The 23,496-nt window shown below is 42.8% G+C and overlaps 1 protein-coding gene and 1 long non-coding RNA gene across 6 annotated transcripts in view; one reads left to right on the plus strand and one right to left on the minus strand.

Moving 5' to 3' along the window:
* The window catches only part of Cers6 (ceramide synthase 6), a 253,140-nt gene that overhangs the window by 100,128 nt on the left and 129,516 nt on the right, over positions 1-23,496 (plus strand). The window lies entirely within an intron of this gene.
* Gm52515 lies at positions 4,572-6,977 on the minus strand. 2 transcript variants are annotated; one of them, XR_003953845.1, is made up of 4 exons: positions 6,705-6,977; positions 5,296-5,425; positions 5,108-5,186; positions 4,573-4,961 (listed from the first exon to the last, which is right to left on the minus strand). It is a non-coding gene; the product is annotated as a predicted gene, 52515 (long non-coding RNA). The 2 variants fall into 2 exon arrangements; XR_003953844.1 differs by having other exon boundaries at positions 4,572-5,186; positions 6,705-6,967.

The following is a 23,496-nucleotide window of genomic DNA, read 5'->3' on the forward strand; positions in this document are numbered from 1 at the left end:
TATGCCTTGTACATCCAGAAGTCTAGTGTTCTATCTATTTGGGCAAGAGAGCCAGGCTATTGTGTCATGTTTTACAAGAAAAAAAAATCTATCAGAATATGGGACCAATGATGATGAGTGTTGTACGGCTAACCCGGTCCTCTACAGTGAAAGTCAAGCAACAACAACAAAAAATAAAGATAAATTAAAAGTATCCAAATCAACAATAATAGCACCACCAAACCCAAGGCCCATGGTCATGCAAGCATGGGTGCTTGCAAGCTTCCAAGGTCTAGTGAAGAGCTGAGAACAGGAATCTCCTAGAAAGTCCAGAATAGAGTCTCACCCACTCCATTTTCCCAGTGGTGATAGAGGGCCAATTACACAGCATGGGCTTGGTGCGTGATACCAAATCCCTCTTTTCCAGTGTTCAGAGTTGTGGCCAGACATGGGGCATAGCGATTTAGATCAGAGTCACAGGAGCGTTCAACTGTTCCTGTGCACGGGCTGAGGCCTCATGCTGTATGTACGGATTGAACTAGCAAATGAGATTCAAGAGCACTATATTTAAAAATCAGCGAGGAGCCATTTCTGTATATGCACAGTATAATGGCTTCGGGTGGGGTAGCAGAATCAGTTTTGAAGCATGCAGCCTGACACACAAGTCAATTGACTAACATAATTTCTGTCATTACAAGGACCAGTTTGTGCCCAGGGAGCCCTGTGCCATACAGGTGACTATCATGCAAAAAGATTTAGCCAGGCCTTCCTGTGATATCTGTGTCCTTTACTGGTCCAGGTACTTGGAGCACCAGTGAGTCTGGGATGCCATACTCTCTCAGGATCCCTCAGTGAGCTGCCTTTCTGCTGTCCCTTCTCAGTGGCTGGGTAGAGGTGACACTAGGACTAGGTGAACAGCTAGAATGGGGAATAGTAGAAATACTTTGGTTTATATCAAATCCAGGGCAGTGGCCCAAGGAGTGGACACTGCAGAAGGATGGAATCTAAGTGAGAAATACTCAGTCTATACAGGAAGGGGCCTGGGCCATACTGTGTGGATCCAGAGAGGAAGGGCTGAGAGCTGAGGTAGCACTTGTTAATGAGGTCACAGGGGTCTCAAGAAACAGCCAAATGCAAGTCTTCTGATGCTGTTATTCAGTTGTCCTTTTCATCCCACAGTCTTGTCTTCCTTTGGGTATGGAGGGTCATGCTTCTCCGGACCTCAGGTATTACAGTGTTGGCCTGGATGTGTGAGGCCCCAGGTTCCATCCACGTGCCACGTGAGCTGGATGTCGTGGCACATACCCAGGACCCCTGTGCTCCAGACGTGGAGGCTTGAGGATCAAGGCCAACCCTGTGTAGCAGGTTCAAGGACAGCCTGGGCGACATAAAACCCTGAAGAGCTCTATTTTCCCTTCTGTCAGAGTTTTTAGTCATGGAAATAGTTCCAAGTTGAACCATTTTCAGTTCTAAAATAGGACATGGAGTTAGATGCATCATTTCCATTCGATTGATTCAGCAAGAAAATACTGTCTCCTCAGTAATTGAGGCATGTACATGAATTCTGGCTGAGTGCATCATACACAGAATCAGAAAGCCTCCCCTGTATGGCTTTCGGTGCTCTTTCTCCAGTCCTTAGGGGCCAGTGAGCGCTTTCTGGGTACTTGCTTTATGTTGGCCTCTGGGTCACTTGCTAGACCGAAGAACAGGATCTCTTCTCTTGATAACAGTGGTACTACCTCCTCAGTCTACCCCCAGATATTAGCTCTTCAGCTGTAACACAGGACTGATAATCTCAGAAACCTAGAAGAACTGCTGTAAGGATTTAATAAAATAATTTGTAGACAGCACCTAGCTCAACCCCTAGCAAGAGCTCAAGGAAAAATAATTACTTTTCGGTTCCAATTTCCAGTATTAAAAATCAAGAAAGTGAATCAAATACCTATCTCTAGTCAAACACCATTCCCGGCTTGCCTCTGCCCTAGAGTACACACTACTGCCCTGTGCTTTATCTGGGCTTCGTTCCTGTCAGATCCCTGGGTGCCTGTAGATGGAACTTTCTTGTAGGTTTTGTTTTAACGTGTAGTGTGTTTATTCTTTGAGAATTGCATACAGTCACACATGTGTTTTGCTTTTGATCAGAGTTACCATCCCATTCTCCTGCCTAACTTCTGGATCCACTCCCTACCTCCATGGCCCCCACTTTATGACCCTCTCTTTCCTTGTAACCCACTAAGTTTGGTAGCTTCGAAGTGATGGTAGCTTTCTGTCTAAAGAGGTAAATAAAATGTGGTGGAGATGGTGATGGTGCCGTTGCTGCCGCCGCCGCTGCTGCCTCCTCCTCCTTCTCTTCCTCTTCCTCTTGTTGTTCCTTCTCCTCTTCTTCTTCTTCCTCCTTCTCCTCCTCCTCTTTTTCTTTCTTTCTTTTTTTTTTTTTTTTTTAAAGCCTGGTTGTTGAGATAAGAAAAAAAAAAAAAACATGATTTTTCTGGCTTACTGACTTCTTAAGTGGTATGTAATTGGAAGCCTCAATTCTTTGTCTGAACAGCAAAGCGTGACCTTTGTGGCCACACAGAAAGGTTTCTTTCTTGGGCACAAAGATCAGAGCACATATGGTCAGTACCTGGAAGGGACAGAGTATCTTCTCTCTCTTTGTGTCTCTAACACTTATGTACCTGCTCACCATTAGCTTCTTCAAACTTAATGTGGGTTAAAATGGTACCTTAAATTTAAAATGAAGCTGTATAGTTGTTCTAATTAAATGTTATTGCAAGTCCTTAGTAAATGTCAGCTCTTACTGAGAGTTATGAGGAGTAAATACTATGGAGATTATCACCTGAAACAAAATGGGTTTTATTAGGGAGACTTTCTTCTTGAACTAGTTTCAGCTTTTGCTTAGGATTTCCTGGGGCTTTCTCGCAATGCAGTTGTTACAAACTGTTCAGGATATCGGGAGGACCAACGAATGCAGAGTACCTGATCCACTCTTGTTTGTTACTGTGTTAATAGGGCTTGTGTTTCCAGGGAAGGTGGTATAATCTCATCTCTGCCCCTTGGCCTTATGCCCCTGCTGTCCCCCCATTCCATCCTAGTGAGCCCCTCTTCCTCCTTACTTTAACAAGCACCTGTATCAAGACTCAGAGCAGCCTCATGTTACAAACTGTGGTGAGTTACTGAGTACTACTTTCTGCTGGGCACAGTCCTAGATGTCCAGATAAGATCAGACCTGCAAGCAGATCATCATGACCTGTGTGATCTCACCTGGCCCATGAAGGAGGCATGTCATTTTCCAGGAATAAGTAACATTTCTTTTGTGTACCATGCTTAGAATTGATAATAGCAGCTCACTGTTCTTGCTTAACGTTTCCTTTTTGTCTTTTAGACTACAAATTCCTTCAGGGAATCACCTCACATTACTCTTTTTGAATACCTGGTCATGCTTGCATGCAACTGGTGCACAGCAAATGTTTCCATAATGCAAAATAAGTCAGCATGAGTGTTAGGGTCGATAGTCATCAAGATAATATGTATTTCATTGTTCACTTATTCTGAACACCTACTACCTGTACAGCAGTCCGGAACGAACTTGTGTTATATTTTAGAGGAGAAGGAGGGCTTAATAAGTAAATAAAATTTATAGGATATCAACCAGTGGAAGGAAAATAAAGCTAGAGATAGGGCACATGTGGGTCAGGGGTGCATATGAGTATTCAGGGATGGTGGTGGAGTATTTCCAGAGAGTAAAATTTAGGCCAAGGCCTGAGGGATGTTAGGAAACCCCATTCCAGGAGGAAGAACTATTGCAAATGCCCAGTGAAGAGTATACTGGGCAGTGTGAGCTCAGCTGAGGTCAGGCAGAGTGGCCAGGTTGTACATGCCTTGTTCATTGCTGAAACACTTTGATATTTGCCTGTAGGTCAGGAGCCACTGGGGACTGTCGATCCAAGGAAGGCTGCAGTGTAGTGAACATTTTCACAGCCTCTTGCTGGCTTGTGTTCACCTTGAACTGGAGGTGTAAGGGTGGGATTGGACATCAGGTGGATGGGTCGCTAAGGTTACAGTAGCGGAAGTGATGCAAAGAGATGGTATAAAAACCTACAAATACAAGTTTTGCTTTTGGTTTCTAAAACATTCAAGGATAAAAGGAAGGCGGTGTTGCAAGTATCCTGCCTTCACCACCCAGATCCGCCGATCTGCGTGTGGATGTTTGTCTTGCCTTTAGATTGTTTCAGAGGGTTCCTTTCAATCCGTTGATGCACATTGGCAGACTCTACTTCAGCCTGAATCTCAGAATCCGGTGCTACATGAGCAGAATGCCGGCATGGCGGGGACCTAGTGTGTCACCCCACTGAGATCTCTTACATCTCCTCCACGTCCTTTATATTTGCATCTATTTCTAGAAATGACCCAAAAATATTTGCTAGAGATAATCTGGACGAGCGTGGTTGTTTACTGTGAGGGACAATAAGGACTTCCGAATGGCCACTGGGTTTAACCACAATAAACAGATGAAAAGAGTTGTCAGGTGCTGAGCTATAGAATAATCAGAGAGGGATGTAAGCTCAGCCTTTCATTTTGATCTTTTTAAGTTTGGGAAATATTTGGGAGATGTATGGGGGCGGGGAGGGCTGCCAGCGACAGCTGGATGGATGCATAGATGATTTGGGGGAGATTTGGCCTATAAAAAGAAATCCTGCAGTCTTCAGGAGGTAGGTAGCATTTTATATCCTAAGACATAGTGAGATCAATAGCAAGAGAGTAAAGGATTTAGGACAGATGTAAGAACTAGCCCCAAGACCCTGTCCAGTTGAGTCAAAACACCACCAAAGGAGACTAAAGGAGAACCTGTGGCTCGAGAGGAAGGTGTGAAGGATCGTCTGTGTCCAGCAGTACTGATGTTGGGTCACACCTCACAAGTCTGTGGTGTCTGTCAAGAGCAGTTCATTTGAAGAGGGCATTGAGAACCACCCACTATCACAGGGCTTAAGAGAAAAGAGGAGAAAGTATAACAGTGAGTGCCCAGGGACTTCCTTACAGAAGGGAGATTCTGAAAAAGAGGGGGGTAATTGCAGGATCGATATGGGGTTAAAAATCCATTCATTCTTTGAGAAAGAGTCTCCTCACCTACCTTGCTCTGGCTAGACTGGGCTCTTGAATTCTACTTCTTCTGCAGCTGCCTCTCTAGTGTTGAAACCAACCATGCCGAGCTAAGCCATATAGGTTAACAAAGGGAAAATGATGGTGTGAGTGTATGCTGATGAGAATAATACAGCAAAGGAAGGGGGGACTGAAGGGAGAGTAAGAGAGCTGAGTTACCTGGTAGGCAAGCAGGGCAGTGCAGCCATGGTAACAGGAAGGCAGGCTGCAGGGAGATAAGCAGTCACCTCAGTTTCTCCTGATTGCTTCTTTTGTCCCAGGGAGATGGCAGAGAGGCTCATCTTGGAGACTGAAAGGGAGCAAGAATTTTGAGGATGAATTGGAAAGTGGAATTCTCCTTTGTAGATATATTTATTAGTTGCTTTGTATGGGGTGTATGTGTCCCTGTGGAGGGGGCAGGGAGTAACAGTAAATTGCCATCTCTAGGAATAAGGGGTGTTGTCACTTATGGGTTACTCTCTCTCAATCCAAAAGGACCAAGGGTTGAATTTGTTTTATGTTCAGTAACTTTTAGTCCCAGGAATCAAATCAGATACTAATTTAAAAAATAATAACAAATTTTTAAAAGACTTAGGGTTAGGAGGGACCTTTCCATTATAATTTGTGGGGCACAGTGAGCGGAAGGCTGGACGGAGGCTGTGCGTTTCTGGAGTGGATACTGATATGGCTTTGATGTTACACATTTATTGGATCAGTTTGGAACTGGTGCCAGGCAGTAGACCGTCTTTGTCATTTCCACAGCCATTATATGGGTGTAGGGCGGAAAGGGGCTTCGGTGGGCCTGTACTAATAAGAAACTGAGGCTCAGGTAACTGCACGTGATTGCCTTTGAGAAAACACTTTCATGTTAATGAAGCATCTTTTTGCTCAGTGTTGAGAAACTGCAAGGGTCGTAGCTACATTGGAGGCTATTTTGTTCTATACTCCCGGAGAATCAAGTCCCATGCGCTGATGATTCTCAAGTCTCGATGACTTCTCATGGGCTTTGGCTGACAGCATGCATTAGATATTTTTGTTTCACTTACGCTTTTAAGCCTAAAAGACACATCCTGTAAACCAGGTGGCTTCCAAATCTGCATATAAATAAGAGAGGGAAAACAACAAAAGCAGTGGAGGATGTTTTTATCTTGGCAGATTATTCTGCTTGGTATCCTTATTAGGTATTTTAGATCCAGAATTCTCACCTTGAAGATAAGATTTTCATTAGGAAGATTAAAAAAAAAAAAATCAAATGGAGAAACTGTAAAGGTGTATTTATATAAAATCCTACGAGATTAGCATTTTTTGGGGCCAGGAAATTAATCCTAGCTTTCCAATCAGTAATGCAAATAAAAATTACCCTGAGATTATTAAATGTTAATAAGTGTCTTCAGTTAACAGTAAGTCATTCAATGGCTTGGCTCAAACCATAGATTTATATGTAATAAAATTTTCATCTCAAAGGAAAGAAACAGGTCTATTGTTATTTTTAGCTTTTTATGATAAAATGGGATAGTTATTTTTAGCTTTTTATGGTAAAAATTTTGATGTGCTCCAACAAAGAATGATACGATAAATTTCAGAGTTACCACACAACTGCAGCAATATTCTGTGGAGAGATATTCTGCTCTCTTCTTAGGAAAATAATTGCTGGGAGATACTGCAGTCCAGCTGCTAAAAACATTTGTCCTTGATAAATGGCACACCGTCCCAGAAAGCCACATGGAAGGGAACTCATTCCTGAAAGAATGAAGTTGTCTTCTGAGTCCCACACCTGTAACCATGGCGTCCATGAGACCTGCCCCGCCCCCACACCTGTAACCATGGTGTCCATGAGACCTGCCCCGCCCCCACACCTGTAACCATGGCGTCCATGAGACCTGCCCCGCCCCCACACCTGTAACCATGGTGCCCATGAGACCTGCCCCGCCCCCAGTATTCCCTTTTTGGGAATATGGGATTTGAGTTTGAAATAAAATATAGAATATGTTTGAGGATGTTTGGTGGCCCTGCCCACTGGTCCTTCAGACCGCCTGTCTGGTTCTGTCCTTCTGTGTGTTGCTGGTAATGAAGGACTGGTCATAGCTCTCCATGTACTCTGTCCCATGCCCCATACCTGTTGATTCCCTTATGTTTGACTGTTGCTATTCTTTTGACCAAGACACCTGTCCTGACTCAAGATATATCTGATAAAAATAGACTAGGGCTTTGCTTCAGTCTGAAAATCTTTGTTTTCTATTTTTCCATCAGACCTTGACCTATATTGACATAGTATCCTTTTCCCATATCTGTCTTGTTTTGTGATTTGTGTATTTCTCTTCTTAGTTTTGAAATGACAGAGTGGGCTTTAAAGTCTGAAGTATTTCAAATGCATCATCTCCATATACCTTCAATTGATTTATGCTAATTTTATTATGCTGTTCATTCTGTTTTTTTTTCTTTTTTTTTTTTTAACTTGACAACATCAGTGTTAACCTGAAAAGCACAGGGACAATATTATTTCAGACTTTTATGCACATTCTCTGCTCTCTCTCTCTCTCTCTCTCTCTCTCTCTCTCTCTCTCTCTCTCAATATTCCATTTGAAATCACACAGCTTTGTCTGAAGATCTTTGAGGTTTACTAGAGATGAAATATCCTAGCTTTTGTTGTCTGCAATGAATTTTCCTTTTTATCCTTCAAAGACATTTTTTTCCTGAGTACAGAATAAAATGTGGGTTGTGTTAGCTATTAGCAGACAGATGCACCATTCCGCTGTTGCCGTGTTGACATGGTTGCTAGGGAGAAGTTGATGGCCAGTCTGTCAGTCCTTGGAGCACAATACCATTTTACCTGCTGTGGGTTGCATGCAGTTTCATTCAGTCTTTGTCTTTTTGCATTTCCAGTATGCTAGGATTAGATATATTTTATAAATATATTCTTCCCAAGAGTCTCCAGAATTCTCAAATCTGTAGGTTGCTACTTCTGTCAATTTTTGAAACATGTAAACCATTACTCTTTCAAATATTGTCTCTTTCCTGCCTCCTCTGCCCCTCTTAGTCACTGCTGAGTGTCTTTTAGATCACATTACTGTCCTCATGGATCTTAACTTCCTTTCCTGTCCCCTTTGATTATTTTGTGACTTTATGTTAGATGACCTCTGACCTTTTTAGAATCATGAGTTGTCTGTTAAATGTTTCCTATTTTTAATCCCTTTTATTTTTGGCTCTTTACTAGGCTATTTTGGTTTTTTATATGCTTTCTTAAAATCCTGCTTTTAAAAAAGAATCATTTCTTATTCTCTGAAAAAATTTTTTTCTTGGTCTTTTGTTTCTTTATACAGAGTAAACATGGTTATTTTATAATCTGATCTGTTGATTATATTTGATAGTATCTATGCTTGTGGGTCTTTTCTAACTCATGGGCCCTCCTTTTCCCCTATAGTATTTAAAATGCTATGTATTGGTCTTAATATACATACATATGTACACATATATTCCATATTATACACACACACATTGGATTGAGCTGAATAGGAAGATGATATTGTTCCAAAGTGATGAAATGTTCTGCCCAGCATTTTCTGCCACTGTCAGTCCAGGGCAGCATATTTCCAGGCCAAGAAAAGTGAACTTCAGCCGTGGCCACAGCAGTGAGCCTCTGATTACAGGCTTATTGCTTTCCTTTCATGTTTGTCATGTCTCTTTGCTGTGTTTCTCACTGTTGATCAGAACCAGAGCCATGTGCAGCAGCTATGCCACAGACTGAACATTATATTCTCTTGTATGTCCTATGCCAAAGGAAGTAACCTATTACTTTTTAATTCAGCCTCATGCAAGTTCTCAGGGCACTGGTAGAATGTAGCCATCTTCTTTGTCAGGATATACCAAGAATGGCCTAATGTTGGATTCCTGGTAGAAACATTGCCTCCCTGTGTAGCTCATGCATGAAGGTAGTTTTCACTTTTTTTTTTTTACTGGCATTCTGGCCCTCCTTCCAAACTCACTCCAGAATGGCCTATCAAGCTATGCGTACAGAATTCTGACATTCCTCCTATAAACCAGTTCCAAAGGCTTAGGGACACACAGTCAAGTCTATCACAGCAGTGGTCTAACTTCTTCAAACATATCTTCTGCATTGTTTGCCTTTCCCATTAGTGTAACTGAATACCTGACAAGAAACAATTGTCAGAGGAAGGGTTTGCTGGGGCTTACAGTTAAATGGGACCATTCCATTTAACTGAAGGGTTGACAGCAGAGGGCAAGCAGAAACAGGAAGCCCACACATCACATGACATCTATAGTCAGGATGCAGAGGATAGGATGTGAGGCCAGCTATAAAAACTCAAGGGCACCTTTTCCTCTGGTGAGGCTCTACCTCCTAATGGTTCCACAACCTTTCTAAGTTGGGGACCAATTATTCAAACATTTGAGCCTATGGGGCATTTCACATTCAGACCACAGTGCCTACTTTTTTTTTTTTTTTTACCGTTCTGCTCATGTCCCATGAAACTTTAGAGATTCTTCAGTAAGGTGTATGACTCATACTCATCTTGTAGATGTGATTCTCTAGGGTTCCATCATAAGATGGGAGCTGTCTCCTATAATACCTTCCACACTGGGTATGTTATGTGTCCTGATACTTCTCTTTTCCCCCCAAGTAATGCTAAAGAAGAAACACTACCCTCTACTTAGGTTCTGGACAGCAATTTCCTTTAGATTAATTAACTGAGAACTTCTTACTCTCTCCCCCCCCCTCTCTGTGTGTGTGTGTTTTATGTGCATATGTGTGTCAGAAGATAATCTGTCATCACCCTAAGCTTTGCCATGTGTTTTCTTTGAGAAAGGGTCTGCCACTGGCTTGAAGCTTTCCAGTTAGGCTACACTAACAGGGTTATCCTTGTCTCTCCCTCTAAGACTCTGAGATTGCAAGCATGTACTTCCTCATTTGGCATTTTCATCTGGAGTTTTGGGATTGAGCTTAGGTCTGCAAGCTTGCAAGGCAAACATTTTATCAACTGGGCCATCCCAAGAGACCAGGACTTCCTTTTTCAGAATTTTAAAAATGAAGTTTAGCAAGAGTTGGTCTAAATAGCCTCGTTAGCTCTGTCAAAAAATAAAGCATTAATAAGAGTTTAAATCTAGTGAGTGTTATGTCTAGTGTCAGGGGAAAAAAGAAAACATTATATGGAGTATCAGAGAAAGCTTCAACTCTTTATGGACAAAGACTTGGGAAGCCAGGACTTTTGTAAATTCATGTTTTATACACCCTTTTAATACTGCTGTAAAGTTAAGCAAGGTCAGTTTGGGCTTGAGTTGACCAGGTTCAACAGTAGCAATTTCATAAAACTGTACCTGACAGCTTTAGGTTCTTGGCTTCATTGTGAAGCCACCATCTTTGCTCAGGATATTGGACAGTCACCATAAAGAGAGTTCTTAACAGCTCTGGCCTATCAGAGGCCTGGGATGTAGAGATTTCTATACATTGTTATCTGAGGCATATTTAGAGGTAACTGCCAATGCAATTGCTACTTTACACAGACCAGAAAACAACACTGGCAATACTTGCTCTCACAAACAACAGATGTAATTGAACCAGATTTGGTTGGCTCTGAGAATGCCAGTTGTGTGCATGCCAGCTTGATATCTTTGGCAACGTTATGCTGAGAAAAAGGTCTTTCATCATCGTAGATGATGAGAGTCTTCAGTAAGATTTTGAATGTACGAGCATGCATCTGTGACAGAACAGGCGAGAACAGGCGGCATGCAGAAGGTGTCCAGACAGGAAGAAGGAACTGACACACAAGCATAGCCACCAGGAAAGTGACTTGGAAATTAGCTAGTCAAGAAAACTGTGAAAGAGAAAAATGTTCTCTGCTGATTCCAGAACAGGCAGACTTGGAAGGGGGAGCCCATCTGCGGCTGGATCTAGCCTGGTTATGGCCCTTGCTTGCTTCTTCAGGTTCTAGAGTTTGAGGAGAGGGTTGCAGTTTAGAGAGAGAGAGTGGGAGGGTGGCCTCCCAGAGTCTTTAATGAAGTCAGCCATGCCTCTTGCAAAGAGTTCCAACATATCAGCCCTTCACATCAGCAGAACGTTTAAACTTTGAAGGAGGAAGGGGGCCATGAAGCAGGACCTGTGTAGGGGACTGACGTGCTCGGACATCGTTGCTGGTTATGAGGCTACAAGGTCAGTTTATTTGTATGATTTCATTTACTCTCCATCCTAATGCATCTTTGTTTGCTGTCCATGGTATAGAACTCATAGTCTTTCAGGAAAGTAAGCAGGGATCGGTGATGGATGAGTTCCTGGGTCTTAGGAAGATTCTGCATTTGGTAATTGTTTTAATGCGTATTTGATGGTCTCCTGCCATCATAACCACATAAACACTTATTGATGCTTATTGTGTATCCAGCTCATCATAACAGTTGATATTCATACCACCATTACATCATACTGGGTGGCCAGTTAAACCTAGTTTAGAAAATCTACACATTGTACCTAAGTTCTAAAATGAGAGTCAGAGTCTGTGTAAGTGTAAGTGGTTGTACATCCTCGACTCTCACTGCACAGAACTGCAGACAGGTGCAGCTTTAAAAGTGGATTGGAATGGCATGGGATTTGTCTCAGTCAGGGTTTCTATTCCTGCACAAACATCATGAACAAGAAGCAAGTTGGGGAGGAAAGGGTTTATTTGGCTTACATTTCCATACTGCTGTTGATCACCAAAGGATGCAGGACTGGAACTCAAGCAGGTCAGAAAGCAGGAGGTGATGCACAAGCCATGGAGGGATGTTCTTTACTGGCTTGCTTCCCTGGCTTGCTCAGCCTGCTCTCTTATAGAACCAAGACTACCAGCCCAGGGATGGCACCACCCACAAGGGGCCTTTCCCCCTTGATCACTAATTGAGAAAATGCCTGACAGTTGGATCTCATGGAGGCATTTCCTCAACTGAAGCTCCTTTCTCTGTGATAACCCCAGCTGTGTCAAGTTGACACAAAACTAGCCAGTACAGGATTCCTAAGCATTTTGGGGGGGGGGGGTTCGAGACAGGGTTTCTCTGTAGCCCTAGCTGTCCTGGAACTCACTTTGTAGACCAGGCTGTCCTCGAACTCAGAAATCCACCTGCCTTTGCCTCTGCCTCCCAAGTGCTGGGATTAAAGGCGGGCACCACCACACCCGGCTCCTAAGCATTTTCTTAAGTAAGCTTTGACAGTCTCTACAGAAAAACAGGTGCCTGTCATTCTTCTCTTGTTGCTGAGTCATAGATATAAGGGATATGACTGGTGAGCCTCAGTGAGGCTGGAAGTGTGTGTGTGTGTGTGTGTAATGTGTGCATCTGGGTATATGCACATAGTCTTATTTGCACAAGCTTATGGAGGCCAGAGATCAACGTTGGTGTCCTTTTACATCAGTCCCCCCATTTTTTTTTAACTTAAATAGCTGGGCAGCTCATTAATTCAACTAGACTCACTGACCAGTGAGCTTCAGGGATCCACCTGTTTTTCCTCCTTACCACCAGCACTGGATAGGTGTGCACTGCAATGCCTTACTGAAAGGAGCATGCCAGTGGAGGCTGGCTCTGCAGGTTTATAGCCTGGCCCCACTTCTCATAGTCTTTCATAGTCTGTCCCCTCCTCCTCCCCTCCCTCTTCATCTCCTCAGTTCCTCTCTCCCTCTTCCCCTCCCCCCTTCTTATGTGTGGCAGAAATGTGATATCTCTGTGTCCTGCTTCTGCCGCCATGCCTTCTCTGCCATCATGAATTCTGACCCTCTGGAACCATAAGCAAAAGTAAAGTCATTCTTCCTTCTGTTGCATTTGATCGTGGTATTTCATCAGAGCAGAGAAATTCACTAATATGGTAGGGTACCAAGTCATGTGTGATCTTGACAGTACTATTTAAAAGAAAATGCGTTCATACACGTGGAGTTACCGTTTCATCGAAGTTGGGTTGTTCTTGTCTTTCTTTGCTACGGAGGACTTGGGATTCACTTCTTTTTTTCTACCTTACCTGTTGACGTGACGAATGAAAAGACCCAGTAGAAATGTTGTGTGTTAGTGGTGAGGGGGTTGCTTAATATTGGTTTTATGGAATAAAATGTTGTTAAAAGCAGTAGTTGTAATTCAACTTTTTTCCTGTGAGGTGGTCAAAGGAAATAGACAATAGCAAATAAATATCCATGGATTTGTGGCTATTACCACTGCCAATTTTGATATTCTTTTTCATAAGAGAAGGCTGGCAGCAAGAGCTGGCAGGATTTACTGCCTGTCCTAGACACTTCTCTCTATTCTGTAGTAAGAAACCATTGGTTCTTCCACTCAAAGTGGATGTTTTCTTTCTTGTGGTTTGTGTTCTTTGACTCGTGCCAGAAAATGCCTGGCTCTAAATCTCAGAAATCCTGAGCTGCCGGCCTCCCTGGGTAACTGTGTTCTTTTCCCAGGTGTTATTTAATTTAATTAATAAATACATTTAATAAAAGGAGAGGGGTTATAGCAAAGAATGCGAATGACAGAGAGGCCTAGGGTATGTTAATACATGCATAAGAATTTCACAGTGAAGCCAGTTAATCTGGATTATTAATAACCACTTTTTAAAACAATGGTAAAATTATAAAGAGATGACTCACTGAACTGATTATCTGCCCCCATCCAACACCCATCAATAGCAATGGGAGTTGAGAGCCTGCAGGATGCTATACTATTCAGTGGGGTCCAGGTGATGAAGTTAAGACCATTCTATTTATTGTGGCACTAACTTCATTCATTGAGCACCTGTTGTGTGCTGAGTAATAGGTATAAGAGATGATGTATAAGAGATGATGCTGATGGAGGAAGCACTGCGTCCACCCCGTGTAACTGATGTCCTGGCTTCTTCTTTGCTTACTGTATTTCTGTCTTTCCTCCAGAAGCATGAACTAATGGTTGAACACCTTGAGTTCTGTTAGACCTGCGCTACCTCACTCTGCTTGCTAAATTCATAACACTAGCCCAGCCAAGTTGGCCTCAGGAAAACTACTTGGCGCCAAGTATAGGTTGGGCAGGAGGCAGGTCATTCAGGAAACAGGCCATCCGCCTGCCTGGGGCTTAGCAACTCTGCCTGGGTTTTAACTATCACTGCTGTAGTTTCAGTAATTGGTATGATTATACGCTAGCCTTGGGGTGTGAGGAAACAGGAAAAGTGTTGAGGTACATAGGTGGAATGCGGCTCCTGGGCCTGCCAGAGGGCTGGAATCAGCTCATAAAGGCGCAGTGCTAGCCCACCAGGGAGGTAAGTAGGCTGAGCTCAGAAATCCTGAGCTGCAGGCTTCCCTGGGGAACTGTGTTCTTTTTCCAGGTGTTATTTAATTTAATTTTTAAAGATTCAAATTTTGGACAGTTAGGGCAAGACGCAAACTGTGATATACCTTGACTTCAACCCCACTTAACACAGTTGAGCCCAGACCAGGTCACATAAAGGGAGAAACAGAAGTGGTTTTTTGTAGTAACTAACATTTATTGGTCAGTCCTCCCAACTACGATTAGGCTTCTAGGAAATGTTACTAAGAACGTCTGTGTGAGGAAGGTTTTCTTGGTTACTGCTTGTACGTTAAGGGATGGCCGTTCAAGGCTGTGGCTTTCCTGCTGCCTCTTGCCCAAAGATAGTTACCGTTATCAGATTGCAACAATGGAACAGAACAAACAAACCAAAACCAACTTGTGCTTTTCTGGAAGCAGTTTGGGAAAGTAAGCTTCAGTTATGATGTTTATGAGGTTGGAGTGAACACTATAACATTACTTAAAGAATTTGAACTGAGACCTTTCCATTCGGACCTAAAGAGGCACAGCGTGGTGATAATTCGATAATATTATTAGCATCTGTTGTCATTAAAAGTTCCTTTCCCTAGATTTGGGCAAAGTCCTGCTCGAAGGGACGTATTTCCGATTATAGTCACGAGTGCAACACGAAGATAGCCATCTCCACTTTTTAAAAGTGGACAGACTTTGGACAGTATGTTCACACTGTTGTGTAGTCAGCCACATGGTCCATCTCCAGAGTTCCAGAACACTTTATCCTGAAGAACTTAAACTCTGCCCATTGGGCCTGACTCCTGGTTTCCTATTCTCAGTGCCACCCTTCTTTCTGTCTCTGTGGCTGTTCAAGGTGCCTGCTATAAGCAGAAGCATGTAGTATTTATCTCCAGGATAAGTATGTGGATAAGGACTTTATTCTAAACCAAGCATTTTACTTAATTTGTCAGCGGATTAGAAGGAGCAAGTTATCCCCGTTTGAAGGAAGGGAAGACAGGAAGAGGAGGTGGGGTTACCGGTTGGCAGTGGAGGAGCTGGGGTTTGAGTAGGTCTGGTCCTGGGTGCTGTTTTTGCCCCTCATCACACAGTAGTGGCAGCAAATTGAAACGTGAAAAGATGCTCATGCCACAGGCAAACTGGAATGCAATTTAAAAAGGGTTCATGCCTTCTGGTTTGTTCTAACACTTCCCCCACCTCACTTAATTTATTATACATCTTTCTAGGTCGAGGCGTATAGGAAGATGTACCTCATTCTGATTAATGACTCCATGTTTTGGAAATCTAATTTGTTAACCACCTCTTCTTTCCTAACAGTAGGGAAGAAAGCTTCAAGGGACATTTTTGTATGTGTACATTTGACTTGTTTTGTTTTTTTCAGGATAATGTTTAAATGGAATTTCTGGTTAAAGGGTACACATTTTCTGTTTGGTCTTGGAGCTAAAAGCTGACACACAACCCTCCAGTCAAGACCTTGCCAGAGGAAACCCCATGTGCTCAGTAATCAAGCCTGGCTCTGGATCATCAGTGATCAGATCATTAGAAAGCCCTAGAGAGGTTTCAGCTGGGCATGGCTGGCCTCAAGAGCCCAAATAATCAGCCAAATGTTTAACCCGCCACATCTGGCCAAATGGCCAAGAACTTGAGTGTTGCGATGTCTTTTCTCTGGCCAAGGAGAGGAAGTCGTGGCAGTGAAAATGAAGAGAGTTCTTTTGTATGAAGGCTATGATTTAATTTGTTATTTTTGACATTATTAGCTTGGTTCAATTACTAATTTTAATACACTTTTATAAGTAATATTAATAGAGAAAAATTATAAAAATGGAATATGATTTAAACTAGCAGATGTAATATATACATATGAATAATTATGTATTAATGCATAGACATATTGCACATGTATATAATTCCAGTATATGTTAGAAATACGTTGTTCCTTTAAATGCAGACCACTTGGTGGTAATGTTTTAAAGTGAAATTGCAATAAGTACAAATTTGAGAAGGTAAAATAGAAAAACGGAAGAATATTTTGGTGTAGTTAAAACATTTTCGGTGTAAGATTCTACCATTTTTACCACAGTTCTGGAGTCTCAGTGCATATACTCTGCTTGACTGTATTTGAAAGTTTCGTGTTAGTAGTGGATGCTAGATTAAGCTTCCTATATCCATTAATTTTTTTGTTTCTAATTTTCATAATGCCTCACTTGGTCCTCGTGTTCGAGGCATGGAAATCAAGACTTAGAGAATCTGAGAAACTTATCCCCAAACAAGGGACGTGTATAACCATGAGGAGCGATCATGATCGAGTGATGATCCTGATCATCCACGCTCCCCCCTGGATGCCTCTTGCTGCTTTCTGGACGTGGCTGCTGCATGCTAGTGGCCACCTCTTAACATGAGAGTTTAGCCATACAGTCGTGCAAGCATCTTACCCTTGGTGGGCTCTGGTGAAGGCCCGTGAAACCGGCAGTTATCACACCTCATGGGCAGTGTTATTAATTTGCCAAAACATTCATTGAGAAAAATGTGGTTTCCACAGTAGACCTTTCCCAGCTGACGCTTAAATAGTATCATTTTAACTACAAGCTATTAAAGTGTCCTCAGTCAAAGATTTGCTTTCCCTGGAAACGGCGTCCCCTGGTTTAATTTCATCGTTACAAAGATGGATGAGAGCAGATTCTAGAGACCTTTTGCAAGTTTGGAATGCGTGAATGATGAAAGTTACAACAAAGGAGTGGCAGTCCCCTGGAGCTTTTAGACAAGGCTGCCGTGGGTGGAGAAATAAACATACTTTATGAACAAACAGGTTCTGCACACAGAGGCCCTAAGGCTGGGATTTAAATGTTGAAAGAAGGGTATCCGATGAGAAAATATCAAGATTAAGGTATTAAAACTTACAAAAGGAAAGCTACCAGTTCTTGACGGCCTTAAACTAGGTGTCACAAAATATATGGCAGTTCTGGTAAGTTTCGATTCAGGAGGGGGAAGATACGAGAATAAAATCGATGTCCTAAGTTACCACTGAGTATTTTATTGGGTTCTAGCTTTACAAAGGCCATGGCCCTCAAACGAACAGTGTTAGTACGAGGGGGATGTGGTGGAGGAAGTGTCACTTCAGATAGGCCAGGAAAGAAATGTTCTCACCAGCAGAATGCGGAACATAGGTAGGGAGTATATTACTGCCGAGGTCAGAGCACAGAGGGCAGAGAGGCCCTCCATCAGGACAGTGTGAGAAAGCCTGTTGTTGGGTGGAGTTCAGACATGGGGAAGAGAGAACTGGTTAGAAAGCCGACCAAGCTGCGTAGAGCTCTGAATCTTGTAACAGAAGCTTAATCAGGATGCAGTGTTTGTGGTAGAGCGTGGGAGCAGGATTTGATGGCGTGACACTTCACGGTCAGCCTGATTGCAGCGTGCAGCATGAAAGTGTGGTTTGAGGCTGGTGTCTGCAGAAACGTTGCAGGTGAAATGTTGGCTACAGTAGGGTGGAGGCATTTCAGGCATGCTAGAGTTCTTTGTTCATGACCCCTTCTTTTTTTTTTTTTTTAAAGCAGAGTGGAGTAGATGCTCCTTAGCTTTGTGCTACTAGGAGTAGAAGGGTATTATGACAAAAATGTGTTTCTTGAACAGCTTCAGGAAACTTGGGGTATCATGTGTACTTGTTCCTATTGAGGCTTTAGCAAATGAAGAGAGAGTAGTGTAAGTCAATCCCTATCTATTATCTTATTGTTCTGAAAGCCAGAAGGTCTGCTTTCACTGGGATAAGCTCAGGGTGTCCGTGGGTTACACTGCTTCTGTGGCCAGAGGGTTCTAGCTGCTATAGGCTGCCAGCACTCCTTGTTTTTTTTTTTTTTTTTTTAATCATTGTTTTCTTTTTTTTCCATTTTTTATTAGGTATATAGCTCATTTACATTTCCAATGCTATACCAAAAGTCCCCCATACCCACCCACCCCCCCTCCCCTACCCACCCACTCCCCCTTTTTGGCCCTGGCGTTCCCCTGTACTGGGGCTTTATTGATACTCTTCTGCTAAGGCCCACATTTAGGCAACTACTGAGATGTCTAAAACCTTTGGGTCTATTTCTCCTCTCCTCTCTAAAACCTTTGGGTCTATTTCTCCTCTCCTCTCCCCTCCCCTCCCTTCCCCCTCCCCCTCCTCTTCCCCCTCCCCTCTCCCTCCCCTCCCCCTCCCCTCTCCCTCCTCCCCCCCTCCCCTCTCCTCTCCTGACTCCAACTTTCTGGCCTTCCTGCCTTCTCTTCAGTGACCCCTGTGATTATATTGGGCCCACCAAGAATATCCAAGATACTCCCTCACCTCAAAGATCATAGCAGCCATGTAAGGTTACCCACTGCCCCCTGTTTTTAAAACAGCATCTCTCATTGGCCTAGAACTCACCAAGGAGACTGGGTGGGCAGCCCAGTTAGCTCCAGGGATCTGCCTAGCTCTAGTGTGTTAACTGCATACCACCATGTCCAGCCGTTGTTTTCTGAGTTCTGCAGAGCGAACTCAAGGGTAGGAGGTGAGCATTTATCACCTGAGGCATCTATTCCCTTGTACTCTCTCCTTTCATCATCCAATCGTGTTCTTACAAGCCCCACTGAGTGAAGTTCAGGCTTGTCTATTCAGTGCGAGGATGAAGAAGTAAGGTATTAAAGCTAATAGAAGAATAAAAGCTACAGAAGAGTCAAAGGACAACAGAGGGTGACAGAAATGTGTTTCTTCCGTATGTTTATGCAAATAAGCAAGACATGACAGCACAACTTTTTTTTTCCTGTCCGTTTGTCAACAATCCTGTGTTTTAAAAGTTAAAAACAGACATGATATGCAGAAAGCATTTTTATTTAGTCAATCACTACTAAATTAACTGAACTTCTTCTCTGAGCTTTACAAGTCCTTTATCATTTGAAAAGAAAAATTTTTTTTCATTGGGAGTATGCTCCCATTTTCCTCACATGTGAAGAATATCAACCTCCGAAGTAGATTATAAGCCTTTTAGATGAAAATAAAAATTATAATCTTATAAAAGGATACCATATATAAAACTTTATAGAATATTTTCTCCAAAATTTTCATTTAGAACCTCATAAAATTTTTTCTACACTGATTATATGTGTGTGTGTGTGCATGTATTCAAAATTTTGCTCAGAATATCCACTGGATCATTGAATTCCTATCTAATCCTCTGCCGTAGCCTCCGTCATTACCCTCAGCCCGGTGTTAGTCTGTTTGGCAGCAAGTGCTTGGATCGGTAAGACTCCAAGCACGTTCGATGAAGAGATGTCTCTTCATCATGCTCACCCGCTACTGCTCTGTGCTATTTTTATTTTACTTCAGAACTCTTTAAAATCCTGTAAGATCCCATGCCCCTGGGCTTATGTTAGTGTATGATTCTTTCATTTTAGCTACACATAACATCCTGAATAGTCCCCCTTAAGAATGAAAAAGGATGCTTTGTTCATACACTGCCATTGTACTTAGAAAAGTTATTTTAAGGTAGTATTTATAAAGATTTCCTGAATCTTTTATTGTTAAACATCTTATGTAAATCATTCGATGCTTGCTTGAGGTATTTGGTGAGTCATTCATCAACTAGTACTAGGTAGGACGACAAGATGAATAATAAGATTCATTCATTCATTCATTCATTCATTTAAAAAGAGCCTATAGTCTGTTCTGCGCCAGGCCTGTCTTCTTCCTGTGGGCGCTGCAGTGAACAGAGAGTGTGTTCCGTCTCCGTGAAGCTTATGTTCTCAGACCTCACACTGAAGCATAGAGACCAGAGTGTAGATCCGGACGCCATCACTCAGTTCCTCTGTGAGCCCAGGCAAGGCACTTCGCATGTCTGACTCACAGTGTTGCTTTTTCACAAGACAGAGAGAACAGTACACACTCAGAGTGGAACATGGATGAAAGCCGTGTGCCGTAGAATGTGGCATGGAGTTGTGGTTCTGTTTATCATTTTGTGACAAAATGCTACCTCCTGGAAATACAGTGGAGGAGGGAGCATGCTAGTGTTCTCATGTGGAAAACTGAGACATCATAATAAGCATTTATATCCTCTGTGTATTTCCTGTTTAACCCTTTCCTACCCACACACCATTCTGGTCCTCCAATGATCTGATGTCCTTCACACTCCCAACAGCTACCCCAAGTCTAGATTCATGTGCTCTCTGGTCTCTAACCTCACAGTGCAATGTGGACGGGCCCCTGCGCTCTTCTGCATTCCCCTGCCTGTTTCTGCTTCAGCTTCTCAACTCCACTGTTCTCCTTTTCTTCTTTATGTCAGTCCTATATCCCAGCTTCAAAGCTCAACCCATGTCCTGGTATCACCATGGTTACGCTGCTATTTCTTCTCATGTGGATTTCTTCAAAAGTTCCTCTCTGAACTCTCGTAGGTCTCCTAACAAGCGCTGTTTATTTTAGCTACTACCCACTATTTACAATTTCTCTTCCTTCGTTTTACACATTGAAATGTTTGTCTTTTCGCCAGCTAAGCTGCTACGCTCTGTAAATTGCATGAGATTTTGTGGACTGATTGACAGTGGGCCTAAGGAATGTATCGCCTTCCGATGAGACCTAGAGAGCTGCCTCGTGCTGTCTGGGGGCTCTGGGGATGCAAGTGCAGCTGACTCTTAGGTTTAGTGAAGCTGATGGATGCAAATGACTGCTACCTTTGCTGGAGCTTAATGCCCTGTCCTGTAGAGAGGGAAGCTCTGTCACTAGCAAGCCATTCCACCTTGCTTTTAGGGAGGTTTGCAGAACCCGAGCTTGGGCTCACACCAGGAACAGCATCCCAGGAGAGACGAGCAGCTGATGGTTTGCATGCAATGCTTTGGTAATTCCCTGCCCTGCTCCTGACGGGCAGAGTCTGAGATACTTGGGAGAGTATGTGCAGGGTATAGAGAGGGGCTTTTGTGTTAGTTTGGGTTATGGCCCACACTTTCTTCTCATGTGGTTCCTGCTAGGGAAACTTTAGACCAGCACTAGGCTGAGCGCTGAGACACTTTGGGAAACATTAATGTCAATCAGCTGCTCATTAAGATACAAATGCCAACACTATTTGCCTTCGAATGATTGCGTTGTTTCTTTTAAAAGATGTTTACCTTTTCGTATTTGTTGATAGTCTCCTATGTGTGTATAATGAATTTTAGCCCTTTCACCTTCCTCCCATTTCCCTCTCTCCCCCATTCTCCCTCCCACTGGAACCATTCTTTTTCCCAAAGGGTCTGTCTTTTACTACCATGTTGCTTTTGTATGTAGAACCCACTGTGAGCATGGGTAGCAAGTTACTTCCCCAAGCATGAACAATTCATCAGAAGCCACACCACTGAAGAAAGTGACAAATTCTCCCCCAGTGACCATTCACTTCCTGTAGTCCCTCAGGGAGGCCTGTGGGGGACTCATGAGTCTCTCCCCTTAGAGGGTATAGAATAGGTTAAGTGGAAGCAGTCTGTTGTCATGGGTCTTTTTTTTTTTTTTAAACTTGACTTCCTGACCTATTTCCAGAATGTTCTGTTCACGTGACTATGAAAGGATAGCCTGGCAGAACAGCTTTGGAGGGAAAATGGTGTTACAAGAGAGACTGCTCAAATACTCCAAAGGCTCGGTTCCTTGCCTGCAAGCACGGAAATACTGTTTTAGGGCCCTGCTCCTTTGTTAGCCCACACAATTTTAAATTGAAAACATGGGTTATGAAGTTAGTATAATCATCTGTTTGCTCTGAAGAAAACATGAGTGTGAGATTCTTTTATCATAGCAAAAGTACTAAGTAGATGTCTTGGTCCCTTGGGAATGCAAGGTTTTTCTCGTCTCCTTCCTAATTCTGGAATTCTAGTGGTTGAGCACTGAGGCAATGTCTGACATATCTCTGACTCACTTTCATACCATTGCTAACTAAGCTTAGACTTTCTCAACTGCCACATACCAAAGCCAGGTGACAGGATGCCTTCCTATATAAAGACATTCTGGGACCAGCCCTTGGGAGTTCTGGAGACAAGGTTGCATGTAACCCAGATTGGCTTCAAACTTGCTTTGTCGTTGACTATGATTTTGAAATTAGCCTCCTGCTTTACTTCCTGAGGGCTGGGATCGTAGGCTTGCATCATCCTGGCTGGTTTATGCAGTGCTAAGGATTGAGCCCAGGGCCTTCTGCTTTTTAGGCAAGCACTCTACCAACTGAACTACATCCCCAGCCCTTATGTGCCCACTTTAGAAGATGAAACAATATCAATTGTGTGTTAATTACATTAATTGAAGGCTTATATAGGAATGCTTACTCATTTACTGCCACGAAGTAACATGTTCACATTCCTCATTGGCGTCTGTCTTTGACTGCAGTGGAGTCACTTCATAACATCCAGAAGAAACCAGCAGACTTTGTTCTTTTTACCCCCATTGCAGTTGTGTTTGGCATCTACTTTTGAAGTTGTTCCTCTAACTCAGTGGTTCTCAACCTCCCTAATCCTTCCTAATTCCTGTGATCCTTTAACACAGTTCCTCATGTTGTGCTGATGCCCAACCATAAAATTGTTTTGTTGCTACTTCCTAACTGTCATTTTGCTAGTGTTATAAATCATAATGCAAATATCTGTGTTTTCTGAGGATCTTAGGTGACCCCTGTGAAAGTATCTTCCAACCCCCAAAGGGGTCATGACCCACAGATGGAGAAGCACTGCTCTAAAGTTTATCCCGTGCCCAGCCATCCTTTACCTCTTTAGTGCATTTTATTTTTGTTTCTTCCAATAGATGTATACTGGCAATCTCTAAAACTCTCCCTTACTGCATTCCTTACTAAAAGAGATCTTAAGAGGCTGTTTGTAATCATGTCTGATATGAACAGTTACACGGTCATGATGCTAGAATAGTCAAGCCTTTTGTTTGCTTTTTTGTTAAATGCCTCTGCTTTCTTAAAAGAGCTGATGGCATCAGCTGACCTTTCTAAGCATCACAAACTAACATTGATTGAGGAGGTCAAGTGGCTTCATTAAGAGAATACTTCTTTGTTCAAAAATAAAGCACCCAAGAGAGAACATTGTCAATAAGAGACTGTGTAAGAACTTGAGTGCATGACAAACTCTTCCTTTTGGAAAGGAAGAAAGAAACCCCCAGCTACTCATAGTATA

This window comes from Mus musculus, chromosome 2 (assembly GCF_000001635.26).
Source record: "Mus musculus strain C57BL/6J chromosome 2, GRCm38.p6 C57BL/6J".
Classification (NCBI taxonomy): domain Eukaryota; kingdom Metazoa; phylum Chordata; class Mammalia; order Rodentia; family Muridae; genus Mus; species Mus musculus.